General features: G+C 47.9%; 1 protein-coding gene across 3 annotated transcripts in view; it reads right to left on the reverse strand.

The window, feature by feature from the left end:
• LOC123760124 (venom allergen 5) overlaps positions 1-27,296 on the reverse strand; it is a 298,290-nt gene that overhangs the window by 220,797 nt on the left and 50,197 nt on the right. For 2 of the 3 annotated variants that reach the window (XM_045745617.2, XM_069325470.1), the window contains exon 2: positions 14,424-14,609. The exons of the other annotated variant lie outside the window; for it this stretch is intronic. The gene's annotated coding sequence lies outside the window, so the exon portion shown is untranslated. The remainder of the gene's footprint in view (positions 1-14,423; positions 14,610-27,296) is intronic. 3 annotated transcript variants of the gene reach the window in all.

Here is a 27,296-nt window from a genome sequence, read left to right on the forward strand (position 1 = left end):
TTACTGCGGTGTTGCCATTACTACCTCCCTGTGGTTTACTGCAGTGTTGCCATTACTACCTCCCCGTGGTTTACTGCGGTGTTGCCATTACGACCTTCCTATGGTTTATTGTAGTGTTGCCATTACTACCTCCCTGTGGTTTACTGCGGTGTTCCCATTACTACCTCCCTGTGGTTTACTGCGGTGTTCCCATTACTACCTCCCTGTGGTTTACTGCGGTGTTCCCATTACTACCTCCCTGTGGTTTACTGCGGTGTTGCCATTACTACCTCCCTGTGGTTTACTGCGGTGTTGCCATTACTACCTTCCTGTGGTTTACTGCAGTGTTGCCATTACTACCTCCCTGTGGTTTACTGCGGTGTTGCCATTACTACCTCCCTGTGGTTTACTGCGGTGTTGCCATTATTACCTCCCTGTGGTTTACTGCAGTGTTGCCATTACTACCTTTCTGTGGTTTACTGCGGTGTTGCCATTACTACCTCCCTGTGGTTTACTGCAGTGTTGCCATTACTACCTCCCTGTGGTTTACTGCAGTGTTGCCATTACTACCTCCCTGTGGTTTACTGCAGTGTTGCCATTACTACCTTCCTGTGGTTTACTGCAGTGTTGCCATTACTACCTTCCTGTGGTTTACTGCGGTGTTGCCATTATTACCTCTGTGGTTTACTGCGGTGTTGCCATTATTACCTCCCTGTGGTTTACTGCGGTGTTGCCATTATTACCTCCCTGTGGTTTACTGCGGTGTTGTCATTACTACCTCCCTGTGGTTTACTGCGGTGTTGCCATTATTACCTCCCTGTGGTTTACTGCAGTGTTGCCATTATTACCTCTCTGTGGTTTACTGCGGTGTTGCCATTATTACCTCCCTGTGGTTTACTGCGGTGTTGCCATTACTACCTCCCTGTGGTTTACTGCGGTGTTGCCATTACTACCTCCCTGTGGTTTACTAATGTACAATAATAATAATTCCTTTGCTTGAGGAGAGGAAGGCTGGATATATAGTTAAGGTTTACAGGGAGGTGCCCCAAGGTGGCCTCCTGACCCTCCCAGGATGTCAGCCGGCCACAGTAACCTACCCACACACACCTGTGGGCAAGCTGGGGAACACAGCCACTAGGTTAAACGTGTCCAACCAATTCTTACCCGCCCAGGAATCGAACCCGGGATTCGAATCCTGGACGGGAGAGGTGAAGTGGCACATCTTAGCACTGACGGAGACACCCAGGATACCAGGGGCCAGATTCACGAAGCAGTTACGCAAGCACTTACAAACGTGTGCATCTTTCCTCAAAATTTGACGGCTTTGGTTACATTTATTAAACAGTTTACAAGCATGAAAGCTTCCCAATCAACTGTTGTTATAAACAGCCTCCTGGTGCTTCGCAGCTCATTAACTCTGTAATAATTGTAAACAAAGCCGCCAAATATTGGGAAAAGAAGTAAAGCTTCGTAAGTGCTTGCGTAACTGCTTCGTGAATCTGGCTCATGACCTCTGATCACACCCTCATTACCACACCTCACCTACACCAGCGGGACATGAACACCAGCTGGACATGAACACCAGCGGGACATGAACACCAGCTGGACATGAACACCAGCGGGACATGAACACCAGCGGGACATGAACACCAGCTGGACATGAACACCAGCTGGACATGAACACCAGCGGGACATGAACACCAGCTGGACATGAACACCAGCTGGACATGAACACCAGCGGGACATGAACACCAGCGGGACATGAACACCAGCGGGACATGAACACCAGCGGGACATGAACACCAGCGGGACATGAACACCAGCTGGACATGAACACCAGCTGGACATGAACACCAGCTGGACATGAACACCAGCGGGACATGAACACCAGCGGGACATGAACACCAGCTGGACATGAACACCAGCGGGACATGAACACCAGCGGGACATGAACATGTAGATTATTTCTTTAAGGTGACAGTGTCAGGCCAGGGAGGGGGAGGGGGGGGGGTACCCGTACACGGTCACCCTCGCAGACAACACACAACACACACTATAAACCAAGCCAACAATCCTCACACTCAGTTGGCTGGTAAATAATTGTACACAAACACACACAATCAGTAGCCGACACCAACACCGCCGCACACATCACGTACAATGACGGCGCCTCACCCTGTAATGGGCGGCCAGAGACCGATGTCATTGTATATCATACCAGTACCAAGAAAATGTACAATTTAAAGTGCTTGGTGTTCTTTTCAGCTCTAAATTGCCTACAGTCAGACTGGAACCAGCTTGATATGAAAGCCAGAGTTAGACACGTATGCACGCTTAATATAGGAATAAGTTGACTTTTGCCGATGGCATCCAATGTGTGCCCGTAAGAACTTGCTCAACTTGACCTTGCAAAGCTTGAAATAAATGAACAAATGTTGCATGCAATCTTGAACAAACAAAGAGCCTTCAAAAACGATCAGTAGAGAACTCTCTGACGAATGTAAAGAGATCTATCGAGTCCTGCTGACACCTCTGATCTCTTTATCTCAGCGTGATGGACCAAACACTTGTATTTGGCCAGTAACACAGGGCCTGACTCAGTGCAAATATTACTTGTCAACAAGTATCTTTTCAGCCCATCTTGTACACTTGGGCCACAGGTGTCCCAGACAGTTCAGCGTGTATAGAGCTACAGGTGTGGAGGTGTAGGGGCAGGGAGGTGTGGAGGTGTAGGGACAGGGAGGTGTGGAGGTGTAGGGACAGGGAGGTGAGGAGGTGTGGGGGCAGGGAGGTGTGGAGGTGTGGGGGCCAGGGTGGTGTGGAGGTGTGGGGGGCAAGGTGGTGTGGAGGTGTGGGGGCCAGGGTGGCGTGGAGGTGTGGGGGGCAAGGTGGTGTGGAGGTGTGGGGGGCAGGGTGGTGTGGAGGTGTGGGGGGGCAGGGTGGTGTGGAGGTGTGGGGGGCAGGGAGGTGTGGAGGTGTGGGGGCCAGGGTGGTGTGGAGGTGTGGGGGCAAGGTGGTGTGGAGGTGTGGGGGGCAAGGTGGTGTGGAGGTGTGGGGGGCAGGGTGGTGTGGAGGTGTGGGGGGCAGGGTGGTGTGGAGGTGTGGGGGGCAGGGTGGTGTGGAGGTGTGGGGGGGCAGGGTGGTGTGGAGGTGTGGGGGGGCAGGGTGGTGTGGAGGTGTGGGGGGCAGGGTGGTGTGGAGGTGTGGGGGGCAGGGTGGTGTGGAGGTGTGGGGGGGCAGGGTGGTGTGGAGGTGTGGGGGGCAGGGTGGTGTGGAGGTGTGGGGGGCAGGGTGGTGTGGAGGTGTGGGGGGCAGGGTGGTGTGGAGGTGTGGGGAGCAGGGTGGTTTGGAGGTGTGGGGGGCATGGTGGTGTGGAGGTGTGGGGGGCAGGGTGGTGTGGAGGTGTGGGGGGCAGGGTGGTGTGGAGGTGTGGGGGCAGGGTGGTGTGGAGGTGTGGGGGGCAGGGTGGTGTGGAGGTGTGGGGGGCAGGGAGGTGTGGAGGTGTGGGGGGCAGGGAGGTGTGGAGGTGTGGGGGGCAGGGAGGTGGAGGGTGTGGGGGCAGGGAGGTGGAGGGTGTGGGGGCAGGGAGGTGGAGGGTGTGGGGGCAGGGAGGTGGAGGGTGTGGAGGCAGGGTGGTGGAGGGTGTGGGGGCAGGGTGGTGGAGGGTGTGGGGACAGGGTGGTGGAGGTGTGGGGGCAGGGAGGTGGAGGTGTGGGGGCAGGGTGGTGGAGGTGTGGGGGGCAGGGAGGTGGTGGTGTGGGCGGGCATGAAGAAATGCAGGTTGTGGGGCAGGCAGCTCCCGCCTCTGGCAGCGGCAGCAGCAGCGGCGGCAGCAGCAGCAGCAGCAGCAGCAGCAGCAGCAGCAGCGGCGGCAGCAGCAGCAGCAGCAGCAGCAGCAGCGGCAGCAGCAGCAGCGGCAGCAGCAGCAGCAGCGGCAGCAGCAGCGGCAGCAGCAGCAGCAGCAGCAGCAGCTCAGCCACCAAGACATGGTCATGGCTGCACTTTAAGCTATGCAAATTCTCGACGTAATATTCATCGAGTTCATAAAATCCTTCGACAAATACGACGATGGCGACAAAACCCGCTGAATGTTGACTACATGAATAACTGGATTAGTGTGAGGACGGATCTTTAACCTCCTAACAATAAGGTGACAAATTGTAATAGTCAATAAACACCAATCAGGAGCCTTGTCCTGAAGGGGTTGTGTGGCGACGAAGGCCTCGGTGCTACTCACAACAGACCCATTGCTCATCCTCATGTGTACCGTAGACACTGACATCAATCTTGGTTCAGTAGCAGACGTCCATTGTGGCGCTCGGGGCTGTGAGAGCGGCTCACACACCCGAGACTCAGCACACCTCCAAGGCGCTAGAACCATCTCAAAATGACAGATCATAACAAGACATGTTTATACTCGTCAGCTGTGAAGTTAAGAATGTTTGCCCCGTGGGGCGTATTACTGTGTCGGTCACTCACGCTTCGAGTGAACGCACCGAGAATCCATAACATATAAGCGGTCATGGGAAAAACTCAAGGAAATTAAAATAGCAACATAAAATACATTCAATCATTTCCCGCGCGAGTGTGACGAGTCGCTCACCTCACGTCAACTGTTGCATCAGTAAAGTGATAATATTGGGCGCTGGTACTCGCCTCGCTGGCACTCCCACACGCAGACAATTACTGAGAATGTTGGACCAGCAGACCTGCAGGTGTGGCCAGTCACTGTGGGTGTCCGCCCCCACACACAGCAGACCTGGAGGTGTGGCCAGTCACTGTGGGTGTCCACCGCCACACACAGCAGACCTGGAGGTGTGGCCAGTCACTGTGTGGGTGTCCACCGCCACACACAGCAGACCTGGAGGTGTGGCCAGTTACTGTGTGGGTGTCCACCACCACACACAGCAGACCTGGAGGTGTGGCCAGTTACTGTGTGGGTGTCCACCGCCACACACAGCAGACATGGAGGTGTGGCCAGTCACTGTGTGGGTGTCCACCACCACACACAGCAGACCTGGAGGTGTGGCCAGTCACTGTGGGTGTGTCCACCGCCACACACAGCAGACCTGCAGGTGTGGCCAGTCACTGTGGGTGTCCGCCCCCACACACAGCAGACCTGGAGGTGTGGCCAGTCACTGTGGGTGTGTCCACCGCCACACACAGCAGACCTGCAGGTGTGGCCAGACACTGTGGGTGTCCACCGCCACACACAGCAGACCTAGAGGTGTGGCCAGTCACTGTGGGTGTGTCCACCACCACACACAGCAGACCTGGAGGTGTGGCCAGTCACTGTGGGTGTCCACCGCCACACACAGCAGACCTGGAGGTGTGGCCAGTCACTGTGGGTGTCCACCGCCACACACAGCAGACCTGCAGGTGTGGCCAGTCACTGTGGGACCCGCCGCCACACACAGCACCGGGGAAACATTTATCTGTCCTCTACAGGGGAGAAGGTCCGGTATATAATGATGGGTCATGTCAGTGTTGTCAGGGGAGGCAGGGTGGGGTGCTGGCAGGGTGGGGAGAGCTGGCAGGGAGGCAGGGTGGGGGGGGAGCTGGCAGGGAGGCAGGGTGGGGGGGGTGCTGGCAGGGTGGGGGTGGGGAGTGCTGGCAGGGGAGGCAGGGTGGGGGGTTCTGGCAGGGGAGGCAGGGTGGGGAGGGTGCTGGCAGGGGAGGCAGAGTGTGGGGTGCTGGCAGGGGAAGCAGGGTGGGGGGTGCTGGCAGGGGAAGCAGGGTGGGGGGTGCTGGCAGGGGAGGCAGGGTGGGGGGATGCTGGCAGGGGAGGCAGGGCGGGGGGATGCTGGCAGGGGAAGCAGGGTGGGGGGATGCTGGCAGAGGAGGCAGGGTGGGGGGATGCTGGCAGAGGAGGCAGGGTGGGGGGTGCTGGCAGGGGAGGAAGGGTGGGGGGGTGCTGGCAGGGGAGGCAGGGTGGGGGGGGTGCTGGCAGGGATGCAGGGTGTGGGGTGCTGGCAGGGGAAGCAGGGTAGGGGGTGCTGGCAGGGGAGGCAGGGTGGGGGGATGCTGGCAGGGGAGGGCAGGGCGGGGGGATGCTGGCAGGGGAGGCAGGGTGGGGGGATGCTGGCAGAGGAGGCAGGGTGGGGGGATGCTGGCAGAGGAGGCAGGGTGGGGGGATGCTGGCAGAGGAGGCAGGGTGGGGGGTGCTGGCAGGGGAGGAAGGGTGGGGGGGTGCTGGCAGGGGAGGAAGGGTGGGGGGTGCTGGCAGGGGTGGGGGGTGCTGGCAGGGGAGGCAGGGTGGGGGTTGCTGGCAGGGGAGGAAGGGTGGGGGGGGGGTGCTGGCAGGGGAAGAAGGGTGGGGGGGTGCTGGCAGGGGAGGGTGGGGTGGGGCCGGGTGCTGGCAGGGGAGGAAGGGTGGGGTGGGGGGGGGTGCTGGCAGGGGAGGAAGGGTGGGGTGGTGGGGGGTGCTGGCAGGGGAGGAAGGGTGGGGTGGGGGGGTGCTGGCAGGGGAGGAAGAGTGGGGTGGGGGGTGCTGGAAGGGAAGGGTGGGGTGGGGGGGTGCTGGCAGGGGAGGGTGGGGTGGGGGGGTGCTGGCAGGGGAGGAAGGGTGGGGTGGGGGGGTGCTGTCAGGGGAGGATGGGTGGGGTGGGGGGTGCTGGCAGGGGAGGAAGGGTGGGGGGGTTGCTGGCAGGGAGGCAGGGTGGGGGGGGTCCTGGCAGGGGAGGAAGGGTGGGGGGGTGCTGGCAGGGGAGGAAGGGTGGGGTGGGGGGGTTCTGGCAGGGGAGGAAAGGTGGGGTGGGGGGTGCTGGGAGGGGAGACAGGGTGGGGGTTGCTGGCAGGGGAGGCAGGGTGGGGGTTGCTGGCAGGGAGGCAGGGTGGGGGTGCTTGCAGGGAGGCAGGGTGGGGGTTGCTGGCAGGAAGGAAGGGTGGGGGGGGGTGCTGGCAGGGAGGCAGGGTGGGGGTGCTGGCAGGGGAGGCAGGGTGGGAGGTGCTGGCAGGGGAGGCAGGGATGCAGGGTGGAAGAGAAGGACAGTGTTGCATAAGGTCCTGGGCCAACAAGTGGCATTTGATCCCTCACTCAAGCTGCTAAGTTTAGACCAGCCACGACCAATTATATATATATATCTGGAGGTGTATTGAAGTGTGTCTAGTAATTATTAGACGTCAAGGTTAGTGCACCACTTTTATTCTGCGGCAACTATGCCAGCGTCTCCTGCGGCACCTATGCCAGCGTCTCCTGCGGCAACTATGCCAGCGTCTCCTGCGGCAACTATGCCAGCGCCTCCTGCGGCAACTATGCCAGCGCCTCCTGCGGCAACTATGCCAGCGCCTCCTGCGGCACTCCTACAAATGTTTCTTGTATTAAGTATACAAGAGTTTTCTGTGCTGAGTGTGTGGAATGTATGGAGGCATACCCGTGTATGGAGGCATACCCGTGTATGGAGGCATACCCGTGTATGGAGGCATACCCGTGTATGGAGGCATACCCGTGTATGGAGGCATATCTGTGTCAGGAAGCCCATCCTCCTCAAATGAAAATACTTATAGCAACCTGTTAATGAAGAGTACCAATATGTAGTGATGGACCACCAGAAAGTACCAATATGTAGTGATGGACCACCAGAAAGTACCAATATGTAGTGATGGACCACCAGAAAGTACCAATGTGTAGTGATGGATCACCAGAAAGTACCAATGTGTAGTGATGGATCACCAGAAAGTACCAATATGTAGTGATGGACCACCAGAAAGTACCAATGTTTAGTGATGGACCACCAGAAAGTACCAATGTTTAGTGATGGACCACCAGAAAGTACCAATGTTTAGTGATGGACCACCAGAAAGTACCAATATGTAGTGATGGACCACCAGAAAGTACCAATATGTAGTGATGGACCACCAGAAAGTACCAATATGTAGTGATGGACCGCCAGAAAGTACCAATATGTAGTGATGGACCACCAGAAAGCTCCAATATGTAGTGATGGACCACCAGAAAGCTCCAATATGTAGTGATGGACCACCAGAAAGCTCCAATATGTAGTGATGGACCACCAGAAAGTACCAATATGTAGTGATGGACCACCAGAAAGTACCAATATGTAGTGGTGGACCACCAGAAAGTACCAATATGTAGTGATGGACCACCAGAAAGTACCAATATGTAGTGATGGACCACCAGAAAGTACCAATATGTAGTGATGGACCACCAGAAAGTACCAATGTTTAGTGATGGACCACCAGAAAGTACCAATATGTAGTGATGGACCACCAGAAAGTACCAATATGTAGTGATGGACCACCAGAAAGTACAAATATGTAGTGATGGACCACCAGAAAGCTCCAATATGTAGTGATGGACCACCAGAAAGCTCCAATATGAAGTGATGGACCACCAGAAAGCTCCAATATGTAGTGATGGACCACCAGAAAGCTCCAATATGTAGTGTGGGACCACCTGTAAATCTTTCTTTGTATTATTAGTTTTGTCTCTAATATAAAGCTAAAAACCAATCTTAAACATTATTGGGCCTAGTATCGCACACACATGTACCGTGTTAGGCCCGAGTACCGTGTATTAGGCCAGAAATTGAAAGAAGACGTTAAGTTAGGCCTTATATACATGTTGAGGTTAAAAAAGTTTCCGGTTTGTCCAAATCCAGTAATACAAAAGTCTACTTTCTGGCGGCTCATTCGTACTCTCTGGCGGTCCATCACTATATTTTGGTATTTTCCACAAAGTATTTACCATAAGTACTTTCATTTCAGGAAGATGGTTTGGTTTTGGGGTGAAACACACCCTTGGCTATCTGTGTGTTGGTGTGTGGGGTAGGGAGCACCCTTGGCCACCTGTGTGTCTGTGTGTGGTGCAGGGAGCACCCTTGGCTACCTGTGTGTTGGTGTGTGGTGCAGGGAGTACCCTTGACTTCCTGTTACCTGCTTGATACCTGTTGGATGGGGTTCCAGGAGTTCTACTCTCCATGAGAGCTTAGTCCACCAGGCTGTTGCTTGGAGCGGCTCGCAGGCGCACATATCCACCACAGCCCGGTTGGTGCGACACTTCCTGTAGAAAACTATTTAGTTTTCTCTTGATGTCCACTGTTGTTCCGGCAATATTTCTTATACTCGCTGGGAGGACGTTGAACAACCGCGGACCTCTGATGTTTATACAGTGTTCTCCGATTGTGCCTATGGCACCTCTGCTCTTCACCGGTTCTATTCTGCATTTTCTTCCATATTGTTCACTCCAGTACGTTGTTATTTTACTGTGTAGATTTGGGACCTGGCCCTCCAGTATTTTCCATGTGTATATTATTTCATATCTTTCTCGTCTCCGTTTTAGAGATTACATTTGGAGAGCTTTGAGACGATCCCAATACATTAGGTGCTTTATCGCGTGTAAGTATGCTGTATATGTTCTCTGAACTCCCTCTATTTCAGCTATCTCACCTGCTCTGAAGGGGGAAATGAGTACTGAGCAGTACTCAAGACGACACAGCACAAATGATATGAATAGTATAACAATTGAGATGGAATCCCTCGATTTGAAAGTTCTCGTAAGGCATTCAATCAAATTTCTGGCTGACAATATTTTCGTGGTTATGCTCGTTAAACGTTAGGGTGTCAGACATTATTATTCCCAAATCCTTTACTTGCCGTTTTCCTACTATGGGCAAATCTGATTGTGCTTTTTACCCTGTATTATGTTTAAGGTTCTCATTTTTACCGTACCTGAGTACCTGGAATTTATCACTTAAATATCAAGTTATATTCTTCAACCCAGCTGAAAACTTTGACAAACTACAAGCAGATATCAATAGTGTCTTCAGCAGGGGTAATTTTCATGCTGATTTTTGTGTCATCTGCAAAAGATGATAGGAAGCTGTGACTTATTTTTGTCTATATTTTATTTGGACTGTACCCTGAGATACAGAGCTTTTAACTGCGCTTGAAATCGATTTTATATGGTTGAGTGTTACTCTGTGTTCTGTTCGACAGAAAATTGAGTATCCCTCGTCCTACTTTACCAGTTATTCCCATTGACCTAACTTTGTGTGCTATCACTCCATGGTCACATTTATCGAATGTCTTTGCGAAGTCCGTGAATACCACATATCTGCATTCTGTTTTTCTTCCAATGCCTCAGTGATTTTGTCATAATGGTCAATTAGCTGGGAGATCATGCCTCTCACTGGGAGAGGCATGATCTTCCCGCTCTAAATCCATGTTGGCCAGGGTTGCGAAGTGCATGGGCATATTGTCCATGAAATTGGTGATCCGACCCCTGATCACTCATTATCAATATTGAATTCCATGAGTCTGGGCCCGGGGTTGAGTGCATGGGCATGTGTGAATTTCTTTCAAAATCTGCCATGCTCGTGTTGATATCAGTTATGTTTACAGGGGTTTGGATATAACGCATAAAGAAGTTTTCCGGATCTTTCACTTTCATGCTGTTTATTGGTGTGCCTTATTTCTGCTTCCATATATGGAAGCGTCGGTGTGTGGTGCAGGGAGCACTTTCAACTACCTGTATGTCGTGCTGGGAACACCCTTGACCACCTGTGTGTGTGTGTCGGGATGCAGGCAGCTACCGTTGTTGAAGGGGATCAGATCGCACGCTTTCCTGCTTTGTATTGAAGAGGTTGTGTTGGCGTGGCGCTCGCTGGCCTTTGACCTCATGCTTCATGATCTACAGTGCAGGTAAACTTCGTCTGAATGTTACAGACCACAGAGTTCACCTCAGCTCCAGCGCTCTTTCTCCAACCAATAGACATCAGTTCCGCCCCTACATCAACTTTCGAACAGTAAACTGATTTCTTCCCCCAGATACAGTGTTGTCGAGGGCCAGAAGTAGACGACGTGTCAATATAGGTTTGCTGCTGGCTACAACCAAACTGTTTCACTGTAACATGGTAGCATGCCAGCTGGTGTGGACAGGTGGCTACCACAACACGGATCTCCACAACAGAGGGAGGCAGGCAACAGTGGTCCACAACGGAAGGAGGCAGGCAACAGTGGTCCACAACGGAAGGAGGCAGGCAACAGTGGTCCACAACGGAGGGTATTCGCTCCCTTCTTCCAACCGGGTGGCGAATTCTCACCAAGGAAATGAAGGAAAGAAATAACGAAATAAGGAAACAAAAATAACGTAAATGCTTAAGCAGACACGACTTTCCTTACACAGAATAACTTAAACAGGGAGAGTGAAGAAATCGAACTGAGTGAAGCATTCATATCAAATTGAAGAAAGCCAACTAGAACGAAAAGTAATTCAAGAAATAAAGATAAACCCAAAATATTTCTTCACATATGCGAAATCAAAATAAAAAATCCCTGCCAGTGTTAGACCTATTCGTACAAGTGAAGATTCATACACGAAGGATTACAAAGAAATTAGCGAAATCCTTTAAAAAGCATAACATGTTTTGCACTCCAATAAACAGCATGACAGTGGAAGATCCGGACAACTTCTTTATGTGTGATACCCAAACACCTGTAAATATAATTGATATCAACACGAGCGTGGCAGATTTTGAAAGAAAAATTCACAACATGCCCATGCACTCAGCCCCGGGTCCAGACTCATGGAATTCAATATTTATAAAGAAATGCAAAGTGCCAGTAGAACTGGGGCCAGATTCACGAAAGCACTTACGCAAACACTTACGAACCTGTACATCTTATCTCAATCTTTGGCAGCTTTGTTTACAATTATTAAACTGTTAATGAGCTCCGAAGCACCAGGAGGCTGTTTATAACAATAACAACAGTTGAATGGGAAGTTTTCATGCTTGTAAACTGTTTAATAAATGTAACCAAAGTCGTCAAAGATTGAGGAAAGATGTACACGTTCGTAAGTACTTGCGTAAGTGCTTTCGTGAATCTGGCCCCAGGCCCTTAGTATAGTGAGGAGGAAGAGCTTGACCAAGGGGGAAGATACCAGATGCGCTTAAATCAGCAGACATAGCCCCTCTATACAAGGGATGGAGCAAAGAGGGAATACAAAGTACTTATACGACATACATATAGATGCGATAAAGCACCTAAATTATTGGGATCGTCTCAAAGCTCTCCAAATGTATTCACTAGAAAGAAGACGAGAAAGATATCAAATTGTAACAACTGAAGCCGTTTTAAAATGAATAATTGTATGGGAGGCAGTGGCATACGCCTTTGTACAAAAGTTAGTCAAGTTGTAGTTTGACCTGACCCAAGCACAAGGTCATATCTACTGAGGATTAGCGGGTGAGATACAAAATGGCCGCCACCTTTGTCTTATAGCAACGTATAATGAATTATTTTACAGAATTCAGTAATTTAGAGAAATTAGTCTTCTTTCATATTGTATTCATACATATTCAATAGTGTTCCTGTTTAACGCATCAAGAGTATCCTAAATTGTCAGAATACTTTAGTAAGTCACCATCAGTGACGTCACGAGCCGGGACTAGTCCTTGGCGCGGAGTGACCTTGACGGCCTGGCGGTCACGGGTCATCAGTTTTTTCCACATTTAGTAATTCTCAAAGGTCAAATAGCCATTTTGTAATCGGAAATAGCTCTTCCCTAAGATGCCTGTGCAATTTCCATCAGTTTAAAAAAAAGAGTTCAACCATCTGGGTTGTTTAGTACAACAGATTAGTTGTTCAACTTAAACCCTGCTAGTAACTTAGTAAGCCATGCGTAGGAATACCCCCTCGGGCTTCTGTGTTGAGCAGAGGGAGGAGAATCAGTGTAGACCGGTCATCAACTGGGAGAGGTGCCCCCATCTCCACCTCTCCCCAAGATGGTGGGGGAGAGGTGGGGGATTGCATCAGCTGGTCGCATAAAGAGGTATAGTTGCTATAGTAAATTAGTTTATCTCATGCCTTAAGTCAGGGAGTGTTAATGATAGGGAGTGCTTTGATTTAGATTTTGTTTTAGATTTTGAATTAATTATTTAGTTAGTAATTTGCATTTTTATTATTTCCATTTTTATGTTTTCATATTGTTCCTTGTCCTTGACACGTGGTCCCCACGAGGCTGAGTTTTGGGTGGTCGCAAAACCGAACAAAGATTAAGAGTCGGTTATCCCCTTGTTTGGTATTATTACCCACACTTAACGTAGATTCTTCCCTCTTATTCCAAATAACTTGGGATCAAGCCCCAAGGTTTATTGAGAGCATAATCGGTCCAGACCTCGGTTATTGCTCCCAGTGTTAGTGGTCTGGTGGTGGCGGCGTCAGGAGATTCTAGAGTTTAAGAACATAAGAACATAAGAACAAAGGTAACTGCAGAAGGCCTATTGGCCCATACGAGGCAGCTCCTATTCTATAACCACCCAATCCCACTCATATACTTGTCCAACCCGTGCTTGAAACAATCGAGGGACCCCACCTCCACAATGTTACGCGGCAATTGGTTCCACAAATCAACAACCCTGTTACCGAACCAGTATTTACCCAAGTCTTTCCTAAATCTAAACTTATCCAATTTATATCCATTGTTTCGTGTTCTGTCCTGTGTTGATACTTTTAATACCCTATTAATATCCCCCCGGTTATGTCCATTCATCCACTTGTAAACCTCTATCATGTCACCCCTAACTCTTCGCCTTTCCAGTGAATGCAACTTAAGTTTGCTACGGGTCTAGTTCCATGTCGTAAAGGCTGTAGAATCTTAGCCGGTCAAACGGCTTAAGACCACGTGGCGTGGGATTCGGCTTAGAGTAGCTCTGGGGTCCCTTGGATTGAAGAGAAATAAATCAGAATATGGGTAGAGGTAAGGGGTAAAAGAACGGAGAGAGAGTCGATAACCCCCCCCCCCCCCCGTGTTACAAAATAATATACACGTGGAAAATACTGGAGGGCCAGATCCCAAATCTGCACAGTAAATTAACATACTGGAGTGAACAATATGGAAGAAAATGCAGAATAGAACCAGTTAAGAGCAGAGGTGCCATAGGCACAATCAGAGAACACTGTATAAACATCAGAGGTCCGCGGTTGTTCAACATCCTCCCAGCGAGTATAAGAAATATTGCCTATATATATATATATATATATATATATATATATATATATATATATATACACATATAAATATTGCACACTCCTAGAAAGCAGCCCGTAGCAGGTGTCTAACTCCCAGGCACCTATTTACTGCTAGGTAGCAGTGGCATCAGGGTGAAAGAAACTCTGCCCATTTGTCTCTGCAGCCGCCAGGAATCGAACCCGGGCCACAGGATTACAAGACCCGCACGCGGTCCACTCAGCTACCAGACCCCTGTGTGTGTGTGTGTGTGTGTGTGTGTGTGTGTGTGTGTGTGTTTACTCACCTACTTGTGCTTGCGGGGGATATGAGAGAGAGAGAGAGAGAGAGAGAGAGAGAGAGAGAGAGAGACGCTTCAAGCGCCAGTGGCCCCAAGCTGGGCAATAGGGTTAAAAACAAACACTGGATATATAGAGTTAACTAATGCTAAGACATAAAACAAATAAAAACGGACCTTATGTTTTCTGTGTTGACGGAGGGCGCTGCAGGGCCGGTGACGGGAGGGTTGACAGGGAGGGGGGGGGGGGGGGGGTGCTGAAGGGCCAGTGACGGGTGGGTTGACAGGGAGGGGGGAGGGTGCTGAAGGGCCGGTGACGGGCGGGTTGACGGGGGTGCTGAAGGACCGGTAACGGGCGGGTTGCTGCAAGGGAAGAAATACTGTTATCAGTATGACGTTCTACACATAGGTCTCCCACACAACCGACCTAAGACCGGCCCACACTAATTCTACTTCGCTCTGCCTTCCTCACTGAAGTCAGAGGGGTAATCCTACGCCAGGTTTACTAAGTTTACTAGCAGGGTTTAAGGTGAACAACTAATCTCTGTTGTACTGAACAACCCAGATGGTTGAACTCTTTAAACTGATGGAAATTGCACAGGCATCTTAGGGAAAAGCCAATATGGCTATTTGACCTTTGAGAATTACTAAATGTAGAAGGCTTTGGTGACCCGTGACCCGGGGTCGCCAAAATTGCTCCGCGTCAGAGGTCCTTTGCTAGTGACGCCACTGACGGTGATTTACTCATTATTTCGGCAATTGAGAATACTCCTGGTGCTTGAACAGGAATACTATTGAATACTGGAAATATTGAATACTATTTGAAATGAAGACTTTAATTTCTCCAAATTACTGAATTCTGTAAAATAATTCATTATATGTTGCTTCAAGACAAGGCACCGGCCATTTTGTAATCTTAACCGCTAATCCCCGGAGAGATGACCTCGTGCTCCCAGAGTCAGGTCAACTACCGCTTGACTCCAAACTTTCCAAGCCTCTATAGTCTATGAAAAAACATACTGAATAATTCCTACAACAAACCTGGCTTGTTACATGCTGACCAACACATACGATATAGTGGAAGTGCCGATAATGACAATAGGGATACTAAATGCGGTTATTGCCCTTGTATATAAGTCAGAGACAAATCCTCAGCCGTTTAAAGACACAGTAATGAAAATCAAACATTACGGCACTTTAAATGTTAGACCTTAGCTAATAAAGTTATATCCGAGAGAGTCCCAGGAACTAGCCTAAACAAACAATCGCAAATAAATGACCTACTACGGATGTGTGCGACAGATTTGCACTAAACCAGCAAATAGTAGAACCAAACATAAAACACATTAGACCTTATTTTCATGAATATGAATTGATCAGGAACGTAATTTCAAATACCTGCTACTCAGATCACAAACTGATGGCATGACAAGCTTGGGCAATAGATCTGCGCAGCCAGACCCAAATTTTTGAGGAAGATAATTCAGCAAATTCAATTTAATAATTAATATTAACTGGGAATTAATAAACCAAGTCCTTACAGAAATAAGCTGGGAAAGAACAGCTAGAAAGTGGAAGCTTACACTAGTGCCTGGACAAAAATAAGCTCAGCAACACTAGCAATAAGCTAGAGCCGCACACCTCTAAGAGGAAAAAAAAAAGGAGATGCAGATAGGATCCCGAATGGCGTTCCCTCTATAGACGAAGAAAAGGAATCGTGGAACGTCTTGAAAGTCGCACCTTATCTCAAGAACGACAAAGGCTAGGTTGAGAATAGAAATAGAATTGAACTAAAGCTACAAAGAATAAAATTCCAAGATAGAAAAAGGGAGCAAAAGATCATCAGTGAAAAAGAGGAATCCATAATATTTTTTCTCCTATGCAAAATCTAGAACGAAAACTGCACCTAGTATTGGGCTCCTGAGCAAGGGAGGTGGAACTTCCACAGATGACAACAAAGAAATGAGCGAAATACCGAGGCAACAGTATGACTAGTTGCTCACTGAAAAAACACATGAAGGTTGATAACCGAAACGAATTCTTTATGATTGTAATACAACATCAAATCATATCAGATGTCACCTTAACCCAACTGGATTTTTAAGTAGCCACAAACAGAATGCCTTTGCAACAATCCTGGATTACTGGATCTCCATATTAGTCGATAATGGTTAAAAATAAAACACACACACACACTATCTCGGACCTTTAAAAAAAAAAAAAAAAAATTGGAGACTGTGTGTAGATACTTTTGTTATCCCCGGCATACTAAAACAGCAGAGTTAGCACCACCACAAAAGAATAAAAGGGGGATAAACAATACACAATTACACCTTCACCAGTATTTTAACACCTTCACCACTATCTATATATTATATCAGAGTATTACTACACATATTAACAAAGTATCGCATTTACTCAGGACAATACATCGTCAGTGTCCATCAAATCCCGGTGAATCCACTTTCCAGGTGCACGTCGTCCACACTTAATGGCAAACACCGGCGAGTTGACCTTCCTCAACATGGGCCAGTCCACACACACCGTACCGTCAGGATGTGCCAATACACCAGATGGTTTCAGTCACAGGCTGACAGGGGTCTCAAACAATCACATACAGGGGTAGCTAGCACCCTGGCAGAAGTCAAGTTGCTCACTAGGATCACTTCTAAACAGACGCACCACTGTCGTCTTGTAACTCTTCCTGGCCAATCCTGGGTACGTCGGCCCATACCACACTGCATAAATCAGCAGGCAACACACTGCTATAACCAACGGAGGCCACTTTGTCCTCTCACAAGACCAAATCAAGAGTTCTTGAACTGCCCAAGGTGAACTGCCCTCCTCAGCCCAATCGCCTCCTTACGTCACCCTTGTGAACTTAACACATCATTAGCTAGACAGACAGTATACTGGGTGACCTTACGATAACACCCATCCACCGGGGAACTGAAATTGTAATTGTAGTCGCCACCTAGATGGCGTTGATCTCGAAACGCCACCCACCAGAGGTCATCCTCGTATACCTCACCTAACTGAGGCTGGAAACTGAAGCCTTTCACTGATGCCACGCCACTCTCAACAGATGGCGTTGTCTGCATTGCATTTAATACCGGGGAGTTGGAGTGCAGATCCATAGATGGCGCAGAAATCGCCACTCCACACTCCAGGGTCGGTGTCGATACCTTAACAGGAGGGAATAAGGCAGAGGCAAAAAAACTAGGCTAAAGAATTAACATTACATATAAAAATATTTGAAAGAGTGCTAAGAAGTTAGATCACAAAACATATGGAATCCCAGAATCTCCATTACCCTTAGAATCATCGGTTCAGAACAGAGCACTCCTGCCTGTCACAATAGCTGGGTCACTATGACAGGGCCTTAGATGCCATAGATGACGAGCAAAACGCTGATGTAATATATATAGATTTCACAAAAAACCTTCGACACAAGTGGCCATGGTGTTATTGCACACAAAATGGGTTCAAAAGGAATTGCCAGAAAAACAGGAAAATGGATCTACAATTTTCCAACAGAACCAAGAGTAATAGTCAAGGTAAAATTCAGACCACCAACTGTGAAAAGTTCAGTCTCCAAGGGCTTCTTCCAATACACTTTAAACGAATACTGGAACACTTGATTATATGTATGACTTGTAGCTAATATTGACTATATAACACATCAGTTATACAATGTTTGTGATGCAACTATGACCTGAGCTTGTAAAAGCATCTTAATCACCTTGAGTGGTTAATTGCTTAATGACACACTAGTTTCTATGGCAGCTATCTTACCATATCAAAGTAGGAGACATAAATGTATGTGTACTCAGTTGTTTTTGCCGGGGGTTGAGCTTTAGCTCTTTGCTCCCGCCTCTCAACTGTCAATCAACTGGTGACCTGGGATACAGTGTCAATCAACGAGTAAACACATCCACACGTGTATATGTATATATATATATATATATATATATATATATATATATATATATATATATATATATATATATATAAATATATATATATATATATTATTAAATATGACCGAAAAAGTAAGATTAATAATTCTAACACGAATTTTCTCAATCTTTCGTACATTACGCTTCACTGTTGGAGGTAAATCAAAAATCAATTCTCCAAAATTCATTTTTATTTCTAGTCTGACGCGACACGGGCACGTTTCGTAAAACTTATTACATTTTCAAAGACTTTAGTTCACAAATACACAACTGAATAGAACTTACGTATCTCCGATTTTATATCTACATTTGAGTGAGGTGGAAGGGGTGATGTGGCATTAACACAAGACAGAACAAAATGTGAACTAAAGTCTTTGAAAATGTAATAAGTTTTACGAAACGCGCCCGTGTCGCGTCAGACTAGAAATAAAAATGAATTTTGGAGAATTGATTTTTGATTTACCTCCAACAGTGAAGCGTAATGTACGAAAGATTGAGAAAATTCGTGTTAGAATTATTAATCTTACTTTTTCGGTCATATTTAATAATATATGTCTACAGGAAAGACTGCTACCAAAATATACTAATATATATATATATGTATATATATGTATATATATATATATATATATATATATATATATATATATATATATATATATACATATATATATATATATATATATATATATATATATATATATATATATATATATATATATATATATATATATATATATATACATATATATACATATATATATATATTAGTATATTTTGGTAGCAGTCTTTCCTGTAGACATATATTATTAAATATGACCGAAAAAGTAAGATTAATAATTCTAACAGGAATTTTCTCTGTTTCTTATATTTCTTTTCACTGTTGATGGTAACTGAAAAATCAATTCTCCAAAATTCATTTTTATTTCTAGTCTGACGCGACACTTGAACGCGTTTCGTAAAACTTATTACATTTTCAAAGACTTTAGTTTACACACACACCCAACTATAACTGAACAGAGTTCAAACAGCTTCGATTTTATACCTGCATTTGGGTGAGGTGATATGTTACAACAGTTACAACTGTTACAACCAGTTGCTTGTTACAACCAACCCACCCAGCCCTTACTCCCCTTGCTTTAACACAACTAACACATATTTAATAATACACTATTTAATCATTGGAGTAAAGTCGTTTCTAACATTATCATAATAACTCTACCATTTAATTAAGACACATTCTGGCCTACATGTCTACGCAAAATTGACCCTTCAAAAACTTTTCTAATATATCCACTAATCAGACTTTTTCATTAATTACCATAATTCTTTATTCCTTAAAATTACCACCACACCTCACACTACTCTAAGTCAGTCTGTCGATTACCACCACACCTCACACTGCCCTAAGACAGTCTGTCGTTTACCTCCACACCTCACACTGCCCTAAGACAGTCTGTCGTTTACCACCACACCTCACACTGCCCTAAGACAGTCTGTCGTTTACCACCACACCTCACACTACTCTAGCAGTGCCACCATGACCTCTTGTCACTGTGGTGTGTTGCGTGCTTACTGTGACGCTCTTCACTGCCATTGTGAAACCTTTCTTGAAACACTGTGAACCTCAGTTGCTGGCGAGTCAGACCAATTTTGGTGTGAGCATTAACCGACACAGTTGAGTTCCAACACTGACGGCACACACTTGTGTTACCATGATGCTCAATAACAGGTCAGGAGTCTAATGTTCATGTTGTTCCTGTTTTTCTTTCTCTCGGTAAACTCAAATATTTATATTTCAACTAAACTTTTTACACTGACACCAATTGACTTCAGCGTGTTCTGAAAACGTTGACAAAGTAATTTCCAGGTATTGGAAGCCTTCTTTATGAAGAAAGATTAAGTCTAATATAGATTCTGATAAGAAACGGTATTATTATTATCTTTGTTCACATAATAGTAAATTTTGCCTAATCTGAGTAATTGAAGTGTCGTGTTGCAGTGAGGTGCTGGTCATGTTCCCTGCCACACAGAACAGTGAGGTGTTGGTCATGTTCCCTGCCACACAGGGCAGTGAGGTGTTGGTCATGTTCCCTGCCACACAGAACAGTGAGGTGCTGGTCATGTTCCCTGCCACACAGAACAGTGAGGTGTTGGTCATGTTCACTGCCACACAGGGCAGTGAGGTGCTGGTCATGTTCACTGCCACACAGGGCAGTGAGGTGTTGGTCATGTTCCCTGCCACACAGGGCAGTGAGGTGTTGGTCATGTTCACTGCCACACAGGGCAGTGAGGTGCTGGTCATGTTCACTGCCACACAGGGCAGTGAGGTGTTGGTCATGTTCCCTGCCACACAGAACAGTGAGGTGCTGGTCATGTTCACTGCCACACAGAACAGTGAGGTGTTGGTCATGTTCCCTGCCACACAGAACAGTGAGGTGCTGGTCATGTTCCCTGCCACACAGAACAGTGAGGTGTTGGTCATGTTCCCTGCCACACAGAACAGTGAGGTGCTGGTCATGTTCACTGCTACACAGGGCAGTGAGGTGCTGGTCATGTTCACTGCCACACAGGGCAGTGAGGTGTTGGTCATGTTCACTGCCACACAGGGCAGTGAGGTGCTGGTCATGTTCCCTGCTACACAGAACAGTGAGGTGTTGGTCATGTTCACTGCTACACAGAACAGTGAGGTGCTGGTCATGTTCACTGCCACACAGGGCAGTGAGGTGCTGGTCATGTTCACTGCCACACAGGGCAGTGAGGTGTTGGTCATGTTCACTGCCACACAGGGCAGTGAGGTGCTGGTCATGTTCCCTGCCACACAGAACAGTGAGGTGCTGGTCATGTTCACTGCCACACAGGGCAGTGAGGTGCTAGTCATGTTCACTGCCACACAGGGCAGTGAGGTGCTGGTCATGTTCACGGCTACACAGAACAGTGAGGTGCTGGTCATGTTCACGGCTACACAGAACAGTGAGGTGCTGGTCATGTTCACTGCCACACAGAACAGTGACGTAATGCTCGTATTCACTGTCCGACAAGGCAGAGGATCATATACAAGACAATACGTCTAAAATGTTGATTCAATCACATATATTTCATGATATTACTATGTACTACGGACACTATACTCGTTTCAGTTTTTAAATGCGTAAATTCATCATTCAACTGTTTACTAAGACACAAGGCAGCGATGGTGTAATGAGAGATGCAGCGTAAGGAAATAATAATAAATAAAATTAACGTGATTTGTTCCTTAAAATGGATGAGCAAGTTTAAGATAACTGGTTAAGATATCTTCCAGTCCATTAATTCATTCACTTGAACACCACATCATTGAATGCAGATTTTAGACCTCTTGGTCAGTTAATGAAAAACGGCTGAACATATGGCCAAGTAACATAATAGACGTTGGATTGATGGATTGTTTCACACTAAAGTTTGGTTCATATATGTAATGGAATTTATCTGATTGGAACCGCCTTGTATGGCTACTAGAACTTCTGCCGTTTTCATATTTCTAACATGTGTGTGTATATTGAGAGCCCTATTAATGATGACACCCAGAACTTCCTCGCCTACGGCTTTGGCAATTTCAGTGTTATCAAGCTGATATCTGGAATACGTTATCATTACCTTTCTTCCTAGATAAGTGAGCATTAAGCTGCCACTTTCATTTGTCCTTTACAAATATTTAAGTCATGTAGCAAGTTTGTATTTATTTCCAGCCATATTTTGTATCACCAGCAAATCTGATAATGTTGAGAGTCTTGAAGTTTCTCAAGATTTGTTAGAATCTTGCTTTTATTTATGAGAACCCGAATAATGCCTTTTCGGACTATCGTATCGAGCAATGCTCCAGTAGAACTTAAATTTTAATCGGGACCACATTTGCCACCCTCCACGTTACTGGTACTTGCTCGGCTCTGATGATATATTAAATATGGAGCCGAGGGCCTACTGAGCTCAGCTGTACACTGTGATAAATAGTGTGTATCTAGTCCTGGGAATTTATTGGTCTATATTTTTGTATTATTTAATAAATTCCTCTTTACCACCTACTTAATATTTTTTCAATTGCAGTTAAAACATCAAACTTTCCTGTAGTAAACACAGCGAGAAAGAACTTATCTATAATGCGTTCTTCATTTATCATTATAAGTTACTGGACCTGTCACATTTGTCACCGGCTTAGTCATATTAATCTCTCATAACAGAGAGTGTCGACAACTGCGGTCGACACTCACACATTACGAGGACGCACGAGTACAAATCTCTGGAGTGGGAAGGGTGGAGTGGAGGAGGGTGGAGTGGAGGAGGGTGGAGTGGAGGAGGGAGAAGTAAGGTTACAGGGACAATATGACCAGTAAAATATATTGACACAGAACACTGAGGCCACAAACACGACCAGAGGCAAAGAGGCAAATGATGACAAATGTAAACCAGCGTCTTGACACCTTAGTTGATGATTGCAACATGTCATCAAACTGACAACACAGACAACACCCCCGTGACAAAGCACAGTCAACACCCTGACTGCACACACACAAAATCCTGACAGTACAGTAACACAACTTTCTGACAACACTGACAGCACGTAGACAACACTCTGATAACTCACAGAGACACAGATATCACCCTAATAATTCACAGAGACACAGACAACACCCTAATAACTCACAGAGACACAGACAACACCCTGATAACTCACAGACACAGACAACACCCTGATAACTCACAGAGACACAGACAACACCCTGATAACTCACAGAGACACAGACAACACCCTGATAACTCAGAGACACAGACAACACCCTAATAATTCACAGAGACACAGACAACACCCTAATAATTCACAGAGACACAGACAACACCCTGATAACTCACAGAGACACAGACAACACCCTGATAACTCACAGAGACACAGACAACACCCTGATAACTCAGAGACACAGACAACACCCTGATAACTCAGAGACAGACAACACCCTAATAATTCACAGAGACACAGACAACACCCTAATAATTCACAGAGACACAGACAACACCCTAATAACTCACAGAGACACAGACAACACCCTGATAACTCACAGAGACACAGACAACACCCTGATAACTCAGAGACACAGACAACACCCTGATAACTCAGAGACAGACAACACCCTAATAATTCACAGAGACACAGACAACACCCTAATAATTCACGGAGACACAGACAACACCCTAATAATTCACAGAGACACAGACAACACCCTGATAACTCACAGAGACCCAGACAGGTGGCCCACCCTGCCTCACACGCTGACAGTGGCCCACCCTGCCTCACACGCTGACAGTGGCCCACCCTGCCTCACACGCTGACAGTGGCCCACCCTGCCTCACACGCTGACAGTGACCCACCCTGCCCCACACGCTGACAGTGGTCCACCCTGCCCCACACGCTGACAGTGGCCCACCCTGCCTCACACGCTGACAGTGACCCACCCTGCCTCACACGCTGACCGTGGCCCACCCTGCCTCACACGCTGACAGTGGCCCACCCTGCCCCACACGCTGACAGTGGCCCACCCTGCCCCACACGCTGACAGTGGCCCACCCTGCCCCACACGCTGACAGTGGCCCACCCTGCCCCACACGCTGACAGTGGCCCACCCTGCCCCACACGCTGACAGTGGCCCACCCTGCCCCACACGCTGACAGTGGCCCACCCTGCCTCACACGCTGACAGTGACCCACCCTGCCTCACACGCTGACAGTGGCCCACACGCTGATAGTGATCCACCCTGCCTCACACGCTGACAGTGGCCCACCCTGCCTCACACGCTGACAGTGACCCACCCTGCCTCACACGCTGACAGTGGCCCACACGCTGACAGTGACCCACCCTGCCTCACACGCTGACAGTGGCCCACCCTGCCTCACACGCTGACAGAGACCCACCCTGCCTCACACGCTGACAGTGGCCCACCCTGCCCCACACGCTGACAGTGGCCCACCCTGCCCCACACGCTGACAGTGGCCCACCCTGCCCCACACGCTGACAGTGGCCCACCCTGCCTCACACGCTGACAGTGACCCACCCTGCCTCACACGCTGACAGTGGCCCACCCTGCCTCACACGCTGACAGTGGCCCACCCTGCCTCACACGCTGACAGTGACCCACCCTGCCTCACACGCTGACAGTGGCCCACACGCTGACAGTGACCCACCCTGCCTCACACGCTGACAGTGGCCCACCCTGCCTCACACGCTGACAGTGACCCACCCTGCCTCACACGCTGACAGTGACCCACCCTGCCTCACACGCTGACAGTGACCCACCCTGCCTCACACGCTGACAGTGGCCAACCCTGCCCCACACGCTGACAGTGGCCCACCCTGCCTCACACGCTGACAGCCCCGGTCTGTATCACAATAATGGGAGTAATTATAATGTTTATAAACATAAAACATTTTTTCAAGGACAGATATGTCCTCTCACTTGAGGTGAGGAGCCACAACCCGGACATAATCCTCCTCAATGATGTGGCAGCACAAACCGCTCAACATATCTCCCTCTGGGTCACTCAACAGTGGAAGTGAACAGGTAAGTGTACAGCGGAACCACCTTTGTGATCAAGAGAGGCCTCACATATCGCATGATCTAGGTTGACGGAGACCACATTCTTGCAGTGGAATTCTCTACCAGCCATGGGCCCCTGGTCATGTGTACGGCATATACTCACCTCCTACACTCAATTATCTTCCTTCAACTCCTCTCAACCAGCTCCTGAACAGGAACGAGCGAACGATCATTGCTGACGACGTTTAACACTCACCACTCAGCCCTTTAAAACTGCCAGCCGGCGAGAGCTGACCACAAGGGCTGTACACTTTAATGCTGAGCAGGAACCTCACATTCCAGGGCCACCACTTCAAAACTTTCATTGGTGGCAACATCTGGGGTACACCAGACGTTGTCCTCACTAACAGAGACTACAATATGTTCCACTGTAGAGTTACCGTGGGGAGGGGAGATTGGATCGGACCATATCCCAGTCATAATTAAAATGCGTGCTTACCACGCCTTCCTGGCAGATGACCCGGTGGTTGACTAGTCTCCTAGCAGACCATCCCTGACCAGACCGATCACCACACTGGAAATGGCAGGGGTTATAAAGAGCACCCAGAACAAGGCCCTAGATCATTCAGATATATGGACAAAACCTATACAACTCCTGCCAGGGAACTACATACTGTCACTCCTGAACGTATTCAATGCCATCTTAGCGTTAGGAAACATTCCAGAAGTCTTCAAGAGAGTGAGGATGATCTTCATCCCAAAGCTAAAAGAAACACAAACACTACACCGAGAATTACCGACCATCTTGCTCTTGGAAACACTGGTAAAAGCTTCCAAAAGATCATATCCAACTGGTTCAACTATTATCTCGAATACAACAACCTCTACACTGAAAAACAATTTTCGTTCAGGAGGCATCAATCGAAGCAACATGAAATCAACATCATCTATGATGTGGTCTCCAGCATTCGCCGGCCAAACCAGGTGGCCGTAATAGCAACTAGAGATGTGCACAAAGCCTTTGAAAGCTTATTGCACGAGGGGTCTTTTGTACAAACTCACGAACATACCGGCTTAAAACTGGACCTTCCTCCGTCTGATCAGAAACTTCTTGCCAAATAAAAAAGTTACGACCCATTTCAACGTGAAAAATGCAAAGACCTTCACCATAACAGCTGGTGTTCCTCAGGGCTCAAGCTTGAGCCCCGTGCTCCGAAAAAATGGCAATGGCCAAAAGCTCAATCTCAAGACTATACAGATTTGCTGAAGCGCCCACTCGTGTCAAAGTGCACCTTTACAAGAAGATCATCAGACCGGCTTTGAAGTACCCTATATGCTCTTAAGCGTGACTAATAACCAACGTCTGCAACCTTCAACGTGTGCAAAAGAGGCCCTCTACTTCACAGCAAAAATATCCTTAAGAAACAGGGTCCCAACGGATCAACTCCATAGAGCACTCAAAGTCATGCCCATGAATGTCCGGCTCAACCACCGTTCCAGGAAACAACTTTATAGGATGCAGCATCTCTATATACCAGACCAAGAGGACCTCTTAATAAAAGAGAACACTTCGAGTGATTACGTAATTCAAGAACCTCCTCATAGAACTACAGCAGAAAGTCCCAAGACTCATACACAGTCCTGACTTCCAGAGGCCGCGCATACTTGAGGACTTACCAGAAGACCTGGAGGACTGGATCCTCCCTGAACCAATTCTCACGTTAAAAAAAAATTCAAACAACGTACCGCGGGCAACCAGTGCAGAAAGATGGATAGTTGGACGAGTGTCGCTGGTGAAGTTTACCTCAGCCAGCCTCACTAATAGTCCTCCTGCCCGCCATCACAGCCCGCCTCCGCCGGCCACCCCAGCAGCCATACCAACAAATTACCAACGTGCTCCATTTACTTGACAGCAAGACAATGACTACCAAGCCAAGGTGGACAGGCCACTACACTCTTCACCCCACTCATACTTCTCCCTCATCATTTTTCCTGAATTTCCATCCTTATTCCTTATCCTCTTCCCCTCCACACACCCTTACCAAACCTTTTGGTCATGAAATCGCGAAATAGGGTTGATGGTGGTTGTTCTGGTGTTGTTAGATGGAGCTGGTGATTGAGATAGGTAGATGTGAGTGGAGATTGAAGGAGTTGTAGGTGGCAGAGGTGATATTTGCGGGTGGTAGATACGGGGTACTTGGAGGGAATCGTAATATTGGCAACTGTGGTGGAAGTGGTGGTAGCTGATTGGAGCAGACAACCCTCCTAAGGTTTTCCAACATCATTAAGAAACTGTCGTACTAAAGTCTTCTTCCTTAACCTACCAGAGGACCTAAAACAGAAAACGGGACATTATGTCAATTTCACGAGAGGCAAATTTACAAGTACCATTTACTAGTCCGACGATTTTTGACCTTAGGTAAAGTTGGCGTCAAAATGCGACACTCTATTATGATGACGGGGGAGGGAGGGGGGGGGGACGTCACCGATAGTGGTAGAAGCACACACTAAAATCCTCACAACTAACC

Source organism: Procambarus clarkii, chromosome 16 (genome assembly GCF_040958095.1).
Source record: "Procambarus clarkii isolate CNS0578487 chromosome 16, FALCON_Pclarkii_2.0, whole genome shotgun sequence".
NCBI classification, from domain to species: domain Eukaryota; kingdom Metazoa; phylum Arthropoda; class Malacostraca; order Decapoda; family Cambaridae; genus Procambarus; species Procambarus clarkii.